Raw genomic sequence first — 19,088 nt, forward strand, 5'->3', positions numbered from 1 at the left:
AAGAATGCCTAAATTCTACACACTCCCGAAAATCCACAAAAACCGGACGCCTCCTCCGGGGAGACTAATAGTGTCCGGGATAGGGTCTGTATTAGAACCATTGTCACAGTTCTGTGACTGGTTCCTTCGCCCTATTGTTCAGGAATCTACGTCCTACCTCAGGGATACGAAGGACGTCCTTTGTCTCCTCAGAGACCTCACAGTGGACACGACCAACGATTGGCTGATAACCATGGATATAGAAGCTCTATATACGAGCATACTGCAGAGGCGCACATTGGAAGTGGTAGAAAACATCATCCTGAATAGAGAGTGGGACTTTTTAACCCCACAGCATTTTGTGATGGAATGTGCGGAACTTGCATTAATGGAGAACTTCTTTGAATTCGAAAAAGTCATCTACCACCAGATCTCTGGCACTTCAATGGGGAGCACTTTTGCCCCTAGTATGGCATGTCTGTACGTTCAACAGTTTGAGGACGACTTCATATACAACCCACACAATCCATTCCTACAAAATTCCAGACTTTGGAAGCGCTACATAGATGATGTGCTGATAATATGGAGTGGATCAGAGGAAGAAGCGATGAGTTTCGTCCAGTGGGTTAACACCAAAGATGTACACCTTAGGTTCACCCACACAATCAGTAAGAACCACGCTATCTTCCTCGATCTAGACATCACTATGAATAACGAGGGGATTTCAACAAAAGTGCACAACAAGCCCACCGACAGGAATAGCCTTCTACTGTACGAGAGCTACCACCCCAAGGCACTGAGACAGAACCTCCCGGTTGGACAATTCCTTCGAGTGAGGAGGAACTGCTCTGATACCTCAACATATGAGGAACAAGCATCCCACCTTGAAGAAAAACTTGCTGCTCGCCACTACCCCAAAAAAATGATACGTAAGGCTAGGAAACGAGCAAGGAACAACCCAAGGGAAGCACTTCTGGAGGATATAGCAAAGGAGGACACCAAAAGAACAGTATGTGTTACAACATTCACCCCTGTTTCAAACACAGTACAAAAGATAATCAAGAAAAGATGGAATATTCTAAACAGCGCAGGAAAGCAGTGGGATCCCCCGCTTTTTGCTTTCAAACGGAACAAAAACCTGCGAGACCACCTTGTTCACGCCACCATGCCAACCACAGAGGGCACGGAACAACAGAGGCTTTGGGACCAACCACGAGTGGTGGGACATTTCACGTGCGGTGGGTGTGTTTCCTGCAAGCTCACTTCCAACACCAAAGAAGTCGACATAGGCACAGGTAGACCGTGGCAACTCCGCAAATTTAGCAATTGCAATACTGAGAATGTGGTTTACCTTTTAACATGCCCCTGTAATCTCCAGTACGTTGGCATGACCACCAGAAAGGTCAGGGTACGCATCAATGAACACTGCAGCACCATAAGATGCAAAAAAACAAATACAAAGCTCACACGCCACTTCTTGGAGAAACACCATAAAGACACTGATCTCCGATGGACCGTCCTCGAAGTCATGAACAAAAGCAGAGCTGATCTCTCCAAAGCCCTTCATATCAGAGAACAACGTTGGGTGTTCCGCCTGCGGTCCCACGAAAAGGGCCTTAACGACGATATCCCATGGCTCCATCTGCATAGATGACCCATGTACATCTACCGTCCTTAACTAGAACCTGGACAGCCTTCCTGCCCTGTGCCTTTTTCTATTGTCCAAAAAATATTGAACATCTTTTATTTCCACCACAACCCCCTGTTCGCGCCACCTGCGTGCCCTTTGGGTTGTGTAAACATCGCCCCGAAGCCTCCCCCTGCTCTCTAGCACATGACCCAAGCTACAGGGGCGGCTCGGCAGGACACTTTACTCCACGTACATGTTTGTGACCTCTTGGCCCCGCTTTGAGTCGCCTTTTTTCCTTTTATCCTAGTTGCATGCTAATTCAGCTCAGAGTGATGTAGAGGGTGTGTTGTTGATCCTCACTGTTGCCGTCAACAACCGTCACATTATCTCGACTACCCCTCACGCACTCTCCGTGTCAACGAACACCACGGGCTTTGCATGCTAGCCCACGCCCACTACCATACCCTCCTTCGGGGCTCCGTAGTACGTGTTTTTAGTATCCACCTTCACGTTGCCCTGACAACCCAGGACGCGCACGCCTACACGTGACTCCCGCCTTCCATACCCGCCTTCGGGGCTCCGTAGTACGTGTCTTTAGTATCCACCTCCGCGTTTCCCTGACGACCCAGGACGCGCACGCCTACACGTGACCTCCACCTTGGGCGGGTCCCTTGACTCGCTTCCCTTATTTGGGCCCAGGATACAGCCAGGACGCTCTGATTGGCCCTCACCATCGGCCATTGCACAACCAGGCACTGCACTGCATGCATCGCCTTCACGATAGGTCCGGACTCCGGATGCACCACACCAGGAACCGCTTCACAGCCGTAATCACCTCAGGCTGATTTCAATCTTATTGTTAAGCACACCATTTATACCCGTCTTCGCGGCCTCACTCCCATATTCGGGCGGACGAGGAGCAACACCTTAGGCTGAATACGGGACACTCTGCCTCAGACAGTAAGAGTATGAATGTTGGTTTTTCGTTATTTTAACCACTTCGGTGGTTCGATTTTGGAATGATTGTGGTCTCATCCTGCTCGCAGGCTTGCAAGGGTCCATTCTCTTGATACCTTTAGTTCATTGACTATTACATTCTCCTTCTCTCCCTTTAGACTGAACAGGAGTGTCTCCTCCCTTCCCCCCATGTGGCAAGTAGTTTGTCTAACTAGGGTAAGCCTCACGAGAGCACTTTTTGACTCTCAATGTGTTTGTGTACTCACGTAGAGTGGCACATGTCACGAGATTAGTCACTCACCTTAAGGTATTTACGCATGTGTGTATCTTGACATTTATGTTATTTATGTTTTCACATTTGACCCTTCTCTCTACAGTTGTATATATTTGTTTGTTTAATCTTCCCTATAGGCTTGACAGTTGGAAGCCATCTAGGTAGTGGAGTGTGGCCCCCGCCACACCCGCGCAGTGGTAATTTCTTGCTACCTGTTGGTAAGAACGGAGCCCTCTTTTTGTAACTCTAGGTCCTGATGAATGCCCTGGACCCGCTCGGGCCAACTAGGCAGAAACATGTCGACCTTATACTAGACGGCTAGGGGACACTTAAACACCCCACCCGCCGCCACTTTGTTTTTAGTATCATATAGTTACTGATCACATTAAAAATATCCTGGTAACTATAATGATTTTTAACCTCACGTTCCACCCCATGGGCCCCCACTCTTTAGCTTAGAAGTGCATCCCTGTCTCCAGGTGTATGCCCGCTCTCCATCAAACGAAGGTTTTGGAGGGCGAGGACTGGCCGATGATGAAGCATGACACCAGGTGGTGTGTGAGGCCAGTCCGTCACTTTTTGTGAGATGTCCCAACTCACAACAACTTTACAACTGTAGTAGGGTCACATCACTCTAGGAGCAGCTTCCTGTGGTCAATGGGATTAGAACCTACCAATCCACCAGAAGGAATAATACCCATTATTATATGTTGGTTTTGTAGTGTGTGGTCATATCGTATATCTTCTTGTATAAAGATTATACTCGTTTTACAAAACTCGTGTGGAGTCTATTTGTGGTGACATCAGTGGGTTGCTGTGAGTGTGGTTGCACATACTGTACACTTGTGCCTTGGAGTTAAGCCTGGCTGCTCGTGCCAAGCTACTAAGGGGGTGAGCAGGGCTATCTCAGGCGGTGTCCTTACTTAGCCTAACGTTGAAATGAGGGGTCCGGATTTCGCACCTGGCAACAGTGGTGTGGGACAGGGACTCCCGCCTCCAGCATTTGGTGGCGGCGGTGAGTGGATAGGACCCCCACTTCCAACATGGAGCATATATCCACCTCCTGAGTGGGGGGTGCCAGTGCCTCCTGCCACTCCTCGTCATTAATGTCGCCGAGGTCATCTACCAATTTAGCCCGTATCTTCCCTAGAGTGTCAGGTGAATTGTTTCGTATTTTCCAACATGTTTGATACCAAACATGACCAGGTTCGGTGCAGCCATTATGTAGGTAGACATCTCGACTTGCCTAAGTCCACTACATACCTTATAATGGCTGTCCATTACTTACAAAGCCCAAAAAATGGAGTAAGGGATTTGTAGGGGTACCTTTGCTCATGCAGTAGTACCCACACACTAAGAACCATACACCCTGCCCTTGGACTGAAGGCTTACCTTAAGGTTGCCTTATAGGTTTTAAGTGCAGTGACCGGGATATAAGGGAAACTTTATATCTGAAGTGAAGGATGCATGCACCCTGTCAAGCAGACTGCAATGGAAGTTCTGCAGACACAGTTTGCTTGAGCTCCTATGGGTGGCATAATGCATACTCCAGCTCATGGGAGACCACTGGGTACCTCAGAACCATATACTACGGACTTACCATGGTACCCCAGTATGCCGATTGTGGGGTGTACAAAGTACTTATCAGAAAATTTAGAGGAGAGAGCACTGCCACTAGGGTCCTGGTTAGCAGGATCCCAGTGAACTAAAGTCAAAATACAATGACACCAGACATAAAGTGGTGGTATCTGCGCTAGAAAGATCCTACTTTCCAACACCTGGTGGTTCAATACTCAGCGAACTCTCTGAATGCGAGGGCAGATGAGCCAGCAAAAGATTCCCAGTAGATCTCGAATGGTGTCTCCAGGTGGAGCAAGGTCTCTTTCACTAGTGAGGAGAGCCTTGGTTAGATCTATTCGCCACCTCCAAGAACGTGCAATGTCAGCAGTTTTGCGTGCTGGAGTTTCAAATGTGGCTAGGAGATGCTTTTCATCTTGAGTGAAGCTTAGCCCTCTTTTCTGCCTTTCCGCCCATACCATTCTTGCCCATTGTTCTCAAGAAGATCAGGAACGACCAGGCTCAAGTCATCCTTGTGACACGTGACTCGGCTCGGAGAGTTTAGTATCCTGAGCTGTTGAGCATGGCCATAGATCCTCGGATCAGGCTGCCACCTCGGGTGGATCTACTGTTGCAGCAGCAGGAGAGGGTTCTCCGGAACCTGTCAACGCTCCACCTTCTTGTGTGGAGATTGAGCGGCGCCGTTTGACAGCTTTCGACCTTCCATCCGAAGTCTACAATATTATCTGGGCAGCACAACGTCCCTCCATCAACACGGTATACGCCGACCCCTGGAATAAATTTGTGGCATGGTGTACTGAAAAACAGATTGATCCCTTATGTTCTCCCTTTTCCTAGGTTATTTTGTATATCTTTACCCTAGCCCAGCAGTGCTCTGAATTGGGCACCATGAAGGATTATTTATCCGCTATTTTCTTTTTTTTGCAGCTGCCAGATCAGCCCTCTCTTCAAGTCCCCTATTGCACATAGGTCCTTAAAGTTCTACAAAACGTTTCCCCCAGCTCCCTTTGTTATGGCTTTAAAGGGACCTTAACTTTTTTTTACTTTCTTAATCTGCACTCCCTTTGAGTCTCTTCATTCTTGTCCTTTTAAGCTTCTCACCATCAAGACAGCCTTTCTGGTGGCAATTGTATCTACTCGGAGGGTCAGTGAACTGCAGGCACTGTCCTCTCAGCCTCCCTGCATCTTCTTTTTCCCCAACAAACTGATCCTTTGGACCCAAGCATCCTTTTTGACTAAGGTAGTTCCCCCATTACTCTTGGGCCCGTCCATCACTTTGCCTACTTCTTACTCTCTGCCTCAAAAGAATAGGAGAGACTCTACTGGCTGGACCCAAACAAGTGTTGTTGTTCTACCTTGACTGCTAAAAAATCCATTCATGGTGGACAATCAACTCTTTGTTGGGTATTTCTGATGGATACATCTGCCAGTGGATTCCTCACCTTGTGAATATCCCCTGCGCCAGCATGCCACGGAATTTTTCCCCAGCTCTCCACGCCGTCATGGATGTCATAATTCCACGTCTCAGCTCGCGACTCTGTATGACGTCACCGAAGCCATAAGAGAGCCACGTCGGAGTGATAACGTCAGTCCCTTTTTTCCACGCCGTCGATGCGTAATGGTTTTCCAGCACTCTCCTTCATTGTAGAGTTACTTTGTAGTTACCTTGTGGGTTACTGTTTCTGAAGTACTCATGTCTTCGTCGAGGAAGTCAGTTTTTAAGCTGTGTAGGGAATGTGGGGGTCACATGTCCATCACTGACCCCCGTGAAGACTGTTTATGATGTCTGTCGTCAGATCACGGCGTGGAAGACTGTTTCCGTTGCAGGAAAATGGACCCTAAGTCTCTAAAGGAAAGGGAAGCGAAGCTGTTCATGGCCAAGGCGAAGAAGGAGGGCAGAGGTCGAAAACGAGATAAGTCCAAGCCGGAGTCGTCGACCTCGCACTCGTCAAAGTTAAGAAGACACAAGAAAAAGAGGAAGCATGACTCTCGGCTCCAGGTCGACGAAGAGTAGGGCTTCGAGGTCGCCTTCACCTCGACGTCGAAGTAAGTACTTGGTCTCTCCTTCGCCCTCTCCATCTCCTCGTGTCTCTCCGGAGAAGTCTCCTTCGCCAAAGATAACTCCGGCGCAGTCTCCGGCGCTGATGGATTCTCCAGCTTCAGACGCCAAGCCTGATCAGATTGCTGAACTCTCTAGAGGATCCGTCGGCTCCGGCTCCAGCTACTCCTCGGCTGGATACAGGTTCGAATCCATACCCGCATTTCCCGACTCCGGGTGCAGATCCGTCGCATTTTTTGAAAGCTATGTATGGAGTTTTTCAGAGAGCAAAGTATAGGGGTTTTGAGAGGTCTTCCTTTTGCTCCTTCCGTCAACCTCAACAGCAGCAGCAGCAACAAAATCCTCTCTATAGATCCTATGGAGGAAGACAAAGGGGTCGGCGTGGTTCTGGCCGCAATCCCTCAGCCTCCTCTGCTCCCAATGATGCTACAGGGAAGCAGCCCTAGATCCCCCATCCTGGATCATGTGGGACCATTTGGGGGTCGGGTGTCCCACTTTCTGCAAGGTTGGAAATTGGTCACGACGGACCTTTGGCTTTTAAACCTTGTGGAGAATGGGTACGCCCTTCCCTTTCGGGAATTTCCTCCCCCTTACCCTCCTTGCCAAGGTTCTTGCTCAGTGGACCATCTTCTTCTTCTGCAGAAGGAGGTTCTTGCATTGCTTCAAAAAGGTGCAATAGAGGTGGTTCCGGAGAAGGAAAGGGGTCGGGGATGCTACTCCAGGTATTTCCTGATTCCCAAAAAGGACGGCAGATTGCGTCCAATTCTGGACCTCAGAGTCTTGAACTTTTACCTGAAGCAGGAGAAATTCAAGATGCTAACCCTTGCACAGGTTCTTCAGGCGTTGCAACAAGAAGACTGGATGGTGTCGATCAACTTGCAGGATGCGTATTTCCACATCCCCATTCTGAAGGAATTATCTCCGTTTTACGGTTGGGTCGCAACATTACCAGGTTGCGGTCCTCCCGTATGGTCTTACTACTGCACCTCGAGTCTTCACCAAGGTGATGGCGGTGGTGGCTGCCCATCTCAGGAGGTCGGGGATTTTCCCCTACCTGGACGACTGGCTACTGAAAGCAGAGTCGCCAGAGATGGTGCAACATCATCTGCAAGTAACATTTCATCTGTTGTTCAACTTGGGTTTTTCAATCAATGTGCCCAAATCTCACCTGGTGCCCTCTCAGCGCAACCTGTTCATAGGGGCGGTACTGGACACTACTGTGTGTCGAGCATTTCCTCCTCCTCAAAGAATTCTTGACATTCAGGAGATGATCCCTTTATTTCACAATGGAGCGGTTGTTCCAGTTTTGAAGGTCCTTCGTCTGCTCGGTCTGTTCGCCTCCTGTATTCTGTTGGTCAACCATGCACGCTGGCACATGAGGGCGCTCCAGTGGTTCTCCGCAGGCACTGGTATCAGCACAACGGAGATCTCAGGGAGTCAGTCAGAATCTCCAGAGAAGCTGCAGCGGATCTTTCTTGGTGGAGCGTGGAGGGCAATCTGTCTCAAGGAAAGCCCTTTCATCTTCCTCCAACGGTGGCCACAGTTATAACGGATGCCTCCACTCTAGGGTGGGGTGCTCATCTGGGGGATCTGAAGATCAAGGGCCTTTGGTCTCCAGAGGAAAGATTGTCTCATATCAATCTTCTAGAATTGTGGGCGATACGTTTGTGCTCAAGGGCCTTCTCCCTTCCCGGTCAGTCAGTTCAAGTCCTGACGGACAACACTACCGGTATGTGGTATGTCAACAAGCAGGAAGGAGTAGGGTCGTACCGTCTCTGCAGAGAGGCTTTGCGACTCTGGACCTGGGCTCAGAACCATCGGATTTGCTTGATGGTGAATCATCTGGCCGGGGTGCTGAACGTATGTGCGGACAGTCTCAGTCGACAGTTTTCTGCCACCCACGAGTTGAGCCTTCATCCAGAGGTAGCTCAGCACATCTTTCGGATGTGGGGGACTCCTCGGGTGGACCTGTTTGCCACTCAAGAGAATGCGCATTGCCTGTCATTCTGCAGTCTGTAGTTTCCGATGCAGGGGGCGTTGGGGGAAGCGTTTCAGTTGAGTTGGGGTTCACAACTCCATTATGCGTTCCCTCCCATACCCTTGATTCCTCGCGTTCTGAGGAAGATTCGTCAAGACCGGGCCCAAGTTATATTGATCGCCCCGGATTGGCCAAGAAGGGTGTAGTACACAGATCTACTTCACCTCTCATCGCACCCTCCGCTCCGTCTCCCTCTCAGGGCAGATCTCCTCTCGCAGTCGCAGGGGCAGGTTCTACACCCCCACCTCCAGAGCCTGCACCTTCATGCCTGGAGATTGAACGGGGCAACCTGAGTTCCTTCTCTCTCCTGCCGGACGTAGTGGATGTTATATTATCGTCCAGGCGACACTCTACTAAGTCTATTTATTCCTATAGATGGTCTAAGTTTGTAAAATGGTGTGGAGAGAGATATATTGACCCTTTGAAAGCCCATCTTTCTAATGTGCTTCAGTTTGCTCTTTCCTTGGCTCAGCACGGTTGTGCTGTGGCCACGGTTAAGAGCTATTTATCAGCCTTATCGGCTATTCTGTGTCCTCCAGATCAGCCGTCGTTATTTAAATCTCCTATTGTTTTAAGATTTATCAAAGGTCTTACTAATAGGTTTCCACCTACTCCCTTTGTAATGCCACAGTGGGACCTTAATCTTGTTTTAACTTTTTGGATGGGGGTCCCCTTTTGAACCCCTTCATAGTCGCCCTTTGAGGCTGTTGTCTTTTAAAACAGTCTTTCTTGTAGCCATAACCTCGGCAAGGAGGGTGAGTGAGCTTCAAGCTCTTCGTTCAAAACCCCTGTTTTTAACCTTACATGCTGAAAAGATGGTACTCAGGACCAGGGCTGCTTTCCTACCAAAGGTAGTTACTCCCTTTCATCTGGGGCAGTCCATTACTCTCCCTGTGTTTTACCCTCACCCTTCCGAGGAGGAGGAGAGACTTCACCGCTTGGACCCTAAAAGAGCAGTGAGCTTTTATTTGGACAGAACAAAAGATTTTCGTTTGGAAGATCAGCTCTTCGTGGGCTATATTGGACGCTCAAAAGGCAAAGCTGTGCACAAGCACACTCTGTCTAGGTGGATCATCCTAACCATCAAGATCTGCTACGCCCTTGCTGGTAAGGTTCCTCCTGAGGGTATTAGAGCTCATTCTACTAGAGCTAAGTCTTCCACCTCTGCTTTGGCCAGGGGTGTTCCAGTTGCAGACATTTGTAAGGCCGCGAATTGGGCCTCCCTCCATACTTTCGCAAAGCATTATTGCTTAGACTCTGAGATGAGGAGGGAGGGCCATTTTGCGCGCTCTGTCTTGCAGGAATTTTTGGTATAGGAAGGTGGACACCCTCCTCCGGGAGTGGGACTGCTGTGGGAATCCATTCACAAGGTGAGGAATCCACTGGCAGATGTATCCATCAGAAGAACAAGTTACTTACCTTTGGTAACGCTTTTTCTGGTGGATACAGTATCTGCCTGTGGAATCCTCACCAGCCGCCTCCCCGTTGTCCACCTTTGTATACCTAAAAGGATCCCTTTTTTGGCTGGTTGTTTATTCATTGTATTTTCTATTTAGTACATTTATAGGAAATGCTGTTGGTTTTTAGCTTTCCTTTTTGACTTTGTGCTGTATATATTGGTTCAAATGTTTGTATACTTGAGTCTGTGTCAGTCCACCTGTTCGCCTCGGAGGCACGGAAAAAATCGGTGGAACTGACGTCATCACGCCGACGTGGCTCTCTTATGGCTCCGGTCACGTCATACGGAGTCGCGAGCGGACCATGGAATTATGACGTCCACGTTGGCGTTGAGAGCTGGGGAAAAATTCAGTGGAATGCTGGTGCAGGGGATATTCACAAGGTGAGGAATCCACAGGCAGATACTGTATCCACCAGAAAAAGCATTACCGAAGGTAAGTAACTTGTTTGTCTGGGTGAAGAAAAGGAAGTCTGTGCAGAAATGGACTATCTCCGATGGATCGTGCTCTGCATTAAAATCTGCTACACATTGGCAGGAAGGCAACCCCCAGAGGACTTGTGTGCTCATTCTACCAGAACAAAGGCTGTGACCACTGCATTAGCCAATGGAGTTCCGGTCCAGGACGTATGCCAGGCAGCAACGTGGGCCTCGCTGCACACATCACCAAACACTACTGCCTGAGTCCGTCGGGATGGGCTCTTAGCCCGTTCAGGCCTGCAGGACTTTCTGGTTTAAATCATATTGGCAGACCCACCTCTGGGAGGTATTGCTTGGGTATTTTTTGTAACATAAGGAGTCTGTGGCTAGAAGTCTCTATCAAATAACCAAGTTACTTACCTTAGGTGACGCCTTTTCTGGTAGAGACGCTATCTAGCTGCATATTCCTTACTGACCCACCCATCCCCCGCACTGTGAATACATTTCTAGGCTCAAGGCTGTTCCCATTTAAAGGCCTTAGATTTCCATACCTGTGTTCAGTGATCTTCGTGGCTCTGCGCTCCTAGTGTGGAAAGTCACAAAAAGAAATTCCCTTTACAGGCACTGCACATGTCACTTCCGATGCCGACAATGCCACCCAGAGTCCAACGGTGTCACTGCTCTCGAAATGTTTGGATCCAGTCTGGTGATAATACTAATATAATGAGTCTGCGGCTAGATAGAGTCTTTACCAGATAAGGCATTACCAAAGGTATGTAACTTGCTATTTAGGGCTAAGACCTGAATGGCTTCCTACAGGAGGGAGATGACACTCCCTAGCCTATAATCACTCTTTGTTCTCCTTCTTGAGAGTCCCAGGCACTTCTCTCCAAGAGGGCAGAAAGCTGTCTCGTAGATAAAGCTCCATGTTTTCCCAGGAAGGCACAGGAGTTTTAAAGGCAGCAAGATGGCAGCTTCGCTAAAGCTGCACTCTAATAAGTTACATTAATTTCAACTTGAGATACAAGTCGGGCCTAATGTAACAAGTTGTTTGATACCCTGGAGTGCCCACTTTGGTCGCATAGTTCAGGAGTTAGCAAAGCTGAGGGGGTCAGCGTGTAGCCTTGTACTCGCCAATTGGCCAGCCAAGTCTTTCCACAATAAAAATGGTTGTTTCACGTGTTTTACTGTCAGGACATGTAAACTACATGTTCTGCCTCTGTCATGTATTACACCCTGTTTTTAGGGCTCGGTAGTCCTGCCAGAGGGGTGACTTAAACACATGTTCAGGAGAAGTTGTGGCTTTGCCGTTGCTTTCAATGGCAAAGTCGGACTAGCAGTGCACAACTGCTCAACCAGTCTGCAGTGGCAGATTGTGGAACTTGTTTTACTTGGGGAACTTCCAGGGTGGCACAATCAGTGCTTCAAGCTCTGGGTTACCACTCTAACTTACATGCCAGTGGTACCAGGGTACCATTTACTAGGGAGTTACAGGTGAGTTAGCCATTTCCAATTGGGTATAGCCAATTAGACATACACCTTGGGTCAGGGCACTGGCACTGAGGTCTAATCAGCAGGCTTCAGTGCACTTTCAGAGTCAAACAAGCATTTGCAATGCAATAGGTCTCACATTACCACGAGTTTAAGCTATTGGCATTGTACATGACAATGCATTTTATTTATGTTTTAAAAATAAAAATAAAAGGCATTGTTATTTGCAATGTCAATAGCTCAAACTCGCGTAAATGCGAAACCTATTGCATTGCAAATGCTTGTTAGATTAGTGAGTAGAAACGCTCCCTTTCGACCCGCCCAGCAAATTAATTAAATAAACAATCGTGGCCGCTAAAGTGAAAGCGGACTGTGCTGCAAATAAAAAAAAATTGTGCTTACCGACTATGAAGGAGACCGTTTAACACCACAAGTAAAAGATCCAGTCCTCATGGTAGGTAACAAATGGTGACAGGGCGGTAAGAAGTAGGGACTAACAAGCCTCATTATCAATCGGAAGCCAGCATTTACCAAGGACAATGACACCAGCCAATCAAAAATATGGCCAGAGAGAAGGCGAGGCTTCCACAGCATACTCGACTACTGCATGCCTCGCAGAGCATGCGCCCTGCCGCTAGGCTTGACCTAAAAAGTGCGGGTACTCAGTACCGGACAGTACCGGCCCATTTAAAGCACTGTGCAGGCAGCTAGCAAGAGCCAGGCAGCCACAGACAAGCGTGCATTAGCACGGGCCTTGCTGCCCCACTTCCCCATGCCCACTCTGATTTGACCCCTTAGGTGTCAGGAATGAAATTCTCATACTGTTTATTTTGATGTGATTTATAGTACTTCTTACAATATGTAAGACGTCACATATGGTACATGTCAGTGGTTCAGCAGCCCAGGTACATTAGGCCTCTTTTGTGGAGGATAAAGCATCACAATGGGGACAGTTTTGGAAGACCAGCTAATAATTTCTAGATGTAGATAGAGAACAGTCTAGATTTGTTTAGTGTTTCAGGTAGCTCCTTAATGCGGGCCAATGGGATTAAAGACCAATGAGAATGTTTTTCTAAAGATGGGAAGCATTCTCTCTTTAGTTGGAAAGGAAGGTGGGTGGTCATGACTGCTGAGAGGACTGGAAACCTGTCAAATGAGGCACCCCAGACCAGACTCCGTGAGTAGAACAGGGAAAGGTGGGTGAAAAGGTATATGACTGTTTATCATATACCCTTTCTCGCTCTGTGCTTACTTGCATTTCAACAGTATTGTTCCTGATTTTGCTGCATTATGTGTTTCCTGCGTTTCATACATACTTAAAATAAAAACTGTGAAATGTCTCGTTTTGGCTTCAACTTTTCAGCAAAATAAATCTTGGTCTTACCACAGTCTTTAGGTACATACTGGGGCTTGCAACTTTGGTTTCACACAAAAATAGTCTTTTGTGGTATGTTTTTTAAACACATTTTATTGGTAAATTTCACAGAAGACGCAAGGCTCTGTACCCCAGAGGCCACTGCCGTATCAATTTATACATTTGCAAAAGAGCAACTGACCATTTTATAAAACAACGCAACCAAAATATTTGACATTAAACATCTGTTAGGATATCTGACCCTCCATCCCCAACTTACCCCCCCCACTCCCCCCCTGAGTTGCGCAACGACCCCCGAGACCAGTCCACCAGTTGATAACATAGGACTAAAGGAAATAATAGACGAGAAACCAGAACAGAAATAGAAAAGTGCCAGTCTTAGCACACACACATCCCAGGCTACCCCCCACCCCCCGTACCAGGCCCCACCTCCCCATTCCTTCCTTCATCTGCTGCGATCGGAGGCTCCAGCCTCAAGCCCCTATAGTCCGCCCACCATTTCCATATTTTGTAGTGCTTACGCGGACATCCCCGGGCCACAAAAATTGGCTGTTCTAGCCCCATGCAGAAGTCAAGGCCATTTTTCCAGGCAGCCACAGACGGGGCCTGTTATCCTTCCACCTCTTGGGTATATCGCGTTTTGCCAATGTGAGGCCCAGCTGCATAAGATGCCGTTTATAAACATTGCCCCCGATCCCTTCTATCACATGCAGCAGGGCAAACTGTGGTGTGCGTGGAAGTGTCTACCCTAAAACCTCCGATAGGCAGGAGAATACCCCCTCCAGAAACGATCCAGTGATGAACAGTGCCAAACCGTTTGCAGGAATGTTCCCTCCGCTCTGCCACACCGGAGGCACTCCGGGGAGGCAATCAAACCCGCCCGCCACAGTCGCACCCTAGTAAAATATACCCGATGGAGGTACTTAAATTGAATGAGGCGGAGACGCATTGCTATGGCTGTTCCCCGAGGGGCGGCTATGGCCTCCTTCCAGTGTTCTTCCTCCAGCGTACCCACATCCTCCTCCCACACCCCCCGGGACTTCTCAATCGTAGGAGCACTGTGAGTGACCAGGGACTGATATATCCGCAAGATCTTCTTGGTCTCCAGATCCCCCATGAAGACCTTCGCCTCCAACGGGCTAAACTCGGGTAGAGAGTCAAGTCCCTCCAGGCTAGGGAAAAAACACATGGCGGAGCGGGAGGTACCGATAGAACTGAGACCTGGGCATGCAAAATTTCATCTGTAGATCCCGGAAGGACTTAAGGGACCCATCCCGCATGACATCCCCCAGGGTGGAGATACCAATGGCATCCCATCCCCGGAAGATCAGGCAGGCGTTCATTGTGCCACAGAGGAGTTTCTCCAGTGAGGGTATTCCACCACCCCATGCGTCGTAATGACTGCCGCCAAATTTGAAATACTACCTTTGTCACCGGTGGAAGCGAACCATGCAGCGTCGCAGCATAGAGAATCATGTGAAGAGTTTTAGGCCCCATAGGGTTTTGCTCCAACGCATAGGCCGGATCCCCCCTGTCCCCATACCACCATTCGTTAACCAACAGATGCGAGGCCTGGTAGTACGATAGAATATCGGAGGTCGCCAGACCTCCACAATATGTGGAGAGAAAGCACGTACGCAACGCCACACGCACCGCCCCTCCACCCTCCCAAAGGAACTGCACCAGCACCGAGTTCACCTGCCGGAACCATCTAGGCGCGATCGGGTACGGGTGATTCTGTAACTGGTATAGCAGGCGGGGGAGCGCAACCATTTTGAAGATAGCCGACCTGCCATAAATTGTTAAGGGCATGCGTGACCAGGTCTTAATGTCTGTACGGACACGCTCCCAGACCGGTGCCAAGTTCTGCTCCCAAGATATGGCCGGCACATCCGACAGGAAGAATCCCATGTATTTGAGGCCTCCCACCACCACCTGTAGCACGGAATCCCATGTACCCACTCTCACCCGAGCTCCCAAGACCCACAACGTTCATATACAGCCCGGTCGTGTCCTTGAAAATTTGCATGATCTTCAGGATTCGGGGCACGACCTATCCAACGCAGTTAAAAACAGGAGGACATCGTCCGCATACAATGCAATTCTGTCGGAGAGGCCCGGAGCCCACTCAAATCCCGTAAGCTGCGTGTCAATACGCACCCAGGCCACCAACGGTTCCATGGCTAGGGCGAATAAATATGGCGACAAGGGGCACCCCTGTCTGGTGCCATGCCAGATAGGGAAGCTGGACGAGACCGCCCCTGCCACCCGCACCGACGCTGTCAGGTCGGTATATAGGAACATAAGATACGACAAAAAACGGGGGCCAAAATTAAGTCTACGTAGGAGGGCGAACAGGTGTACCCAGTTCAGGGTATCAAACGCCCTGTCCATGTCCGCCAGTAGGAGTGCTGCTGGCTCCCCAGTCCGTTGGACCGCTGCCAACGCTACATGTGCCCGCCTTATGTTGTGCCGCGTCGTCCTCCGAGGCATGAACCCGGCCTGGTCCGGGTGTACCAAGGCCAAAATATGGGGCAAGAGGCAGTTAGCCAGTGCTTTAGCCAAAACTTTGGCCTCCACGTTAAGAAGAGAGATGGGGCGGTAAGAGGCATGCTGCTCCGGGGGCCGACCAGGCTTAAGAAACACCATCACCACTGCATGCCTCCAGTCCGGGGGGAGCCGACCGGCCTCCTAGCCTCCTCCACTGCCACCCGGTAATAAGAGGCCAACTGTAGATTGTACCGGTGAAATAACTCACTGGGCAACCCGTTGGGTCCAGGTGCCTTCCCCGAATTGAGCTCTCCCAGGGCCTTACCCAGCTCCTCCTCTGACAGGGGGAGTTCCAGATGTAGACGTGTCTCATCGGACACCGCTCTGGGCAGGAGGTCCGCAATGAACTTATCGACCGTAGCCTCCGGCAAGCACTCCCAAGGGGCGTATAGATCTGTATAATAGGTGGCGAAGCTCTCCGCTATAGCCTTAGGGTCTAGTATTGGCGTCCCACCCTGCACACGCGGAAGGGCCTGGGAATGGAAAGTCCCCTGGCAGACCCGATGTAACATCTTACTCGACTTGTCACCCCATTGACAGATTCTGCTACGCGTTGCCAGCCAGACTTGTCGAGCCTCGTCCATTAGGAGAGAGGCATAGGACTGTTGTGCCAGGAGTAGCTGTCGCACCACCGGCCCATCACCCGCCTCCCGACTCAAGCACTTCTACCTCCGCCTCAGCCCAGAGCAACGCCTCCCGCCGTTTCCTACGGGCCGCCACACACCATGCTATGTCCACCCCACGTAGATTGGGTTTCCGTGCTTCCCAAAGTGTCACGGCACTGGAGACCGACCCCACATTGGCAATAAAGTAGTTCGCAATCGCCTCCCTTATGTGCCTCTCGTATTCAGCATTCTGCAAGTTCCATACTGAAAGGCGCCAACGGGAGGGTTGCCTACCCCTGCCCAGCTGCAGCTCAACGAACACCGGAGAGTGGTCCGATAACCCCCGGGGAAGGATCCCCGCGGCCACTACACTCGTTGCCGTCGCCCGGGAGACAAAAACATAGTCTATCCTAGAGAACGACTTATGGACCGCCGAGAGGTACGTAAACTCCCTCCTGTCACCATGAGTGTCGCCAGGTGTCTACCCAATCAAGGCATGTAACCAGAGAGTGCAATTTTGTGGGATGATTACCATCCAGGCCCCCACCAGCCCTGCTTCTGTCCCTGCCCATATCCAACACATCATTCCAATCTCCACCCACCACAGAAGCCATGTCTGGCATGTCGGCCCACAGGGAGAGTAGCTGCTCCACTAAAGACCACTGCAGAGGGTGGGGGCATAAACACAGCCCAACACAATAGGGTCCTCCCCAATCGTGCCCTGGAGAAATAGATACCGCCCCTGCGTATCCAACCATTGTTGCGCATGCACGTATGGGACCCTGCGGTGTATTAGAATCGCCACTCCCCTGGAACCCTGCATGCACCCAGCGTGAAAAACCTGTAGGAAGCCATAGCGCTGCAGGCACAGGACCTTGGAGCCCAGCAAATGGGTTTCCTGTAAAAAGAGAATGTCAGCTCTGGCCCTCTCAGCCTGACGCAGGACAGCCCCTCGCTTAATTATTTCCAGGACCCCACGCACATTCCAGCTAACAATGCGGATGGTGCCCGGGGACACCCAAACATCTACTGCCCCACTAGCCATTGGGTATCGAGCAGTGGTGTAACACGGATAGGAGGTCCCGACGATGTGTGTGCGTGTCGTGGTAAACTCATACCCCTAACTAAACCCCTTCCCCTTAACAAACCCCCCACCCCGTACCTCAAAAACGCTGAAGTACCTGTCGCAGCGGGGTTGGCCCCAAGCCCCCAACAGGGGGCTCCCTCAATACAGCTTAAATCAAACAGTCAAACAGTCCATTTAGAGGAACTTCTCTGCACAATCTTGTTCAAGAAGATTAGGGATCCAGTGGCCGATGTTGGGAAGGAGGGACTCCCCGGGAGGAAGCGCCACAAGACATATAGCGCCTCTGGGACCGAGATCTTCTGTGCCCCCTCCGGCGCTGTCCTCTGGAATTTTTGGACGGCCCCTCACTCAAAGATGAATCGGATTGCTGCCCAGGTGGCGTATGCACCCGTACCCGCACAGTTTCATCTGTCCACGTGAACACCTCCTCCGGGGAGTCAAAGAAGTGGGTGTGGGATTAGTACACCACCCGCAGGCGAGCCGGGAATAGTAAGGCGTACGGGAGCTTGAGGTCCCTCAGTCTGGCCTTCGCCGCCATAAACGACTGACGTTGCTGCTGCACGAGTCGTGTATAGTCCGGGAATACTAGGATACGATGGTTATCGTAGAGCGAAGATTCTTTGGCCCAAGCCTGCTTCAGCACGGTGTCACGGTCCAGGTAGTTCAAGAGTCTCGCAATCACCGGTCGTGGACGAGCCCCCACCGGTGGTTTCTGAATGAATGCTCTATGGGCCCGCTCCACGACAAAGCACCGGGACATGACATCCGGCAGAATCCAGCTTTCCAGCCACTGCGTGAGGAAACGCTCCATATCCCCTTTCTCGCACCCCTCCGGGAATCCAACGAAGCGCAGGTTGTTCCTCCGGGCCCGCCCCTCCGCATCCTCAACCCGGAGCGCCAGGCCCTTCTGGATGGTTTCCATACTTGCCACCTTCTGCTTGAGGACCGACACATCATCTTCCACCCCTGCGATGCGGGTCTCAGCCTCCGTGATGCGGGACACCGCATTCCGTAGATCCTGACGGTATCGCCACAGTTCCCGGCCCCGATGCCCCCATCCAGTCTTCTGCGGCCAAACTCACGGGGGGGGGGCACTCCCGAGCCCGGGGCGCCGGGCACGGGCCTCTTCATCAACTGCCGTGCCCTAGTCCGCTGCCTCCAGACCCCGCGGGCCGGTGCGCCCCCCTCTCCTGGCTCCTCACCAGTGTCTTGATCGGGTCTCCGGGGCCGATCCGCCCTCCGAATGCCGCTTCCATTGCTGGGCACACAGGATGGTGCACCGCGCTCACCAGCGCCGGCGGATGGGCACTCCGCGCACCCTACACCCAGGGCCCGCCAAACTCCACGCCCCGGCTCCGCCGTACGACGCAAGGCCGCGCCTCGCGATCACGCCGGCTCCAGTCCCCCGCAGCTCCAAACGCCGCGACTGTCCACCGGACCGCTACCTCAGGTTAGTAGTGCCGAAATGCCCCCTACAGGACTGCTTTATAGTCCGAGGGAGCCAGGATATCTGCAGGATGTCTGTCCGGCTGGACGGAGCTATCTAGCACACGTCCGCCATGATGGCCATCCAAGCCACACCATGGTAT

Source organism: Triturus cristatus, chromosome 7 (assembly GCF_964204655.1).
Source record: "Triturus cristatus chromosome 7, aTriCri1.1, whole genome shotgun sequence".
Taxonomy (NCBI): Eukaryota; Metazoa; Chordata; class Amphibia; order Caudata; family Salamandridae; genus Triturus; species Triturus cristatus.